Here is a 2,531-nt window from a genome sequence, read left to right on the forward strand (position 1 = left end):
TATCTATCTATCTATCTATCTATCTATCTATCTATCTATCTCACGGACTCTCTGCCAGCAGTAAGTTACAAAAGGAAGATTCATTCTAACGCGATTCGAAAGTAGAACATTTCGTCCAAAGCTTCCTTGAAAACGGTTACAAAAAATGTCAAATTAAATCGATGGTAAAAACTTTTTCCCTACTGCATGAGTCGGAAAGTCCACCTCACCAAAACGAAAATATAAAGAAAATTACATGCAATATGGTTTTATATTATCGGAAAAAGACAACTCGGTTCATTTTTGTATGATTTGTTTAACAACACTCTCAAATGAAGCAATGGTTCCCAGTAAACTTCAACATCATTTAATAACAAATCATCTGCAACATAAGGACAAACCAAAAGAATACTTTGAGATGCTAAAAAAGAATTTTAAAATTCAATCAAAAAGGCTGAAGAAATTTCACTCAATTCCCGAGAAAGCTCAAATCGCTAGTTGCAAGATTGCCCAGCTTTTGACAAAGAAGAAAAGAAACACATTCTGATGTCGAAAACATTATTTTACCAGCCTTAGAGATAGCCGTTGGCACAATGATTAGTGATGGAGCTGTCAAACAAATTAATACCATTCCTTTATCTGCCCACACGATTTCTCGTAAAAGTCAAGACATTTCACGAGATATTCATGATCGGTTCCACGAACATTTCACTGAAGCAAAAATGAACTCTTGTGGGCTTTACAAATCGATGGAAGTACAGACATCAACAACAAAGCTCGATTAATTTCATTTCTGCGAATCATCAGGAGTGGTAAAATCATGTTAGTTTTTCTTTTGTTGTGAACTGAAGGAAAGAATGACAAGAGAAGATGTCTTTAATCTGGTAGACCAAAATGTCGTATTGAGAGGGATGCAGGGGCAAACTTGTATAAGCGTTTTCACTGGTGGCGCTCCATCTATGCAGGATCGAAAAAAAAGGCCTCGTGGCTCATGTATTACAAAACATTTCATAAGTTAAACTTCTCCGCGAATTTTTTTTTTTGTCAAAATCTCCACCTGATGGTCTCCTGAAGACGATGGACAACGTTGCTAAAGTGATAAATTACATAAAATCGATTTCCCTACAGCGCAGACATTTTGCATCCCTATGAAAAACTATGGATTCTGATTGTAAGTGTTTACTGCTTCATACAGAAGTGCGATGGCTCTCAAAAGGAAAAGTGCTCTCTCGATTTATCTCTTTGCGAACTGAAATAATATGGTTTTTCGATGTTGAAAATTCTGGATTTGAATTTCTTAACGATGATGATGGGTGGCTGGAAGTAGCATTTCTCAACGATCTTTTTGAGAAGTTGAACGTTTTAAATTTGAGTCTGCAAGGAGCGAACGAAAATATTATTATAATTACAGGCAAATTAAAGTCTTTCACCGACAAGTTAGAATTGTGGATAAAGAATGTTTAAAACTCGCAGCTTGATTGCTTTTCAGGCGTAGAGGCTTTTTCCAAACAAATTAAAATATTTTGTCAAAAAGTGCAGAAGACAGTAGAGAAACTCTCTGTATCATTTTCTAAATATTTTCCATCACTTGATTATCAAATGCACGAGTGGGTCATCAATCTTTTCGCAAGATATGACAGTACACACCTGCCATTAACAATGACAGAAAAAGTAAATTTAATAGACTTGAAAAACGATTCTGTACACATGCCTCATTTTCTGCGTCAGAATTGTCAGAATTTTGGATTTCGCTTTGGAGCCTCGATTAGCTATTACAGCCTTTAAATCTCTGTTGCCCTTTGGATCATCATATCTTTGCGAATTAAGTATCACTGCTCTTATGGAAATGAAAAAAAACCCCTCAGAAAACGGGAACGATTACAGGTGGTAGATGAGGAGTTACGTATTTGTTCATTTAATTTAGAACCACGTTTTGACAAAATTCTTTCTCAAAATCACTTGCATCCTTCTCACCAAAAACATTATTATTGTATTATATTATCTATTTATATATATTATATTTTCATAAAGCAATGTTATTTTATTGTTACTATAAGAATTTATTAATTTTTATTCATACTAATAAAGTATATTCAATTTTGTTGGAATTTTATTTGGTGTGCCGCAAAATAAATTCTCCTCGGCTAGGGTGTCGTAACGTAAAAAAACATTTGGCAGACACTGCGTTAACTTAAAACATTTTTCCGAAACTTCCTCGAAAGGAATTACCAAAAATATCCATGTTAATAAAAAGCAAAAATGTATCATGTTGCATTGGCCGAGGCTTGAATCAGGGCGGTCCATGAGCATTCTACCATTGAATCATCAATGTTCTTTGGCATTATTTTGCTTGAAGATATTAAAAAAATAAATTATTCAAAGAATAACAATATTTGAACTAAGAACATTTTGTCCGAATATGGAAAGCAATTATGAAAAGTCGAATGAAATGGAAAGAAAAAAACCCAAAAGACAACAGATTGCATCGGCCGGGAATCGAAACCGGGCCGCCCGCGTGGCAGGCGAGCATTTTACCACTGAACCACCGATGC

General features: G+C 34.9%; 1 non-coding gene across 1 annotated transcript; it reads right to left on the reverse strand.

Annotated features, from left to right (window-relative positions):
* Positions 1-2,460: 2,460 nt before the first annotated feature.
* Positions 2,461-2,531, reverse strand: Trnag-gcc (transfer RNA glycine (anticodon GCC)). The gene has a single exon. It is a non-coding gene; the product is annotated as a tRNA-Gly (tRNA).

This window comes from Octopus bimaculoides, chromosome 7, assembly GCF_001194135.2.
Source record: "Octopus bimaculoides isolate UCB-OBI-ISO-001 chromosome 7, ASM119413v2, whole genome shotgun sequence".
Lineage (NCBI taxonomy): Eukaryota > Metazoa > Mollusca > Cephalopoda > Octopoda > Octopodidae > Octopus > Octopus bimaculoides.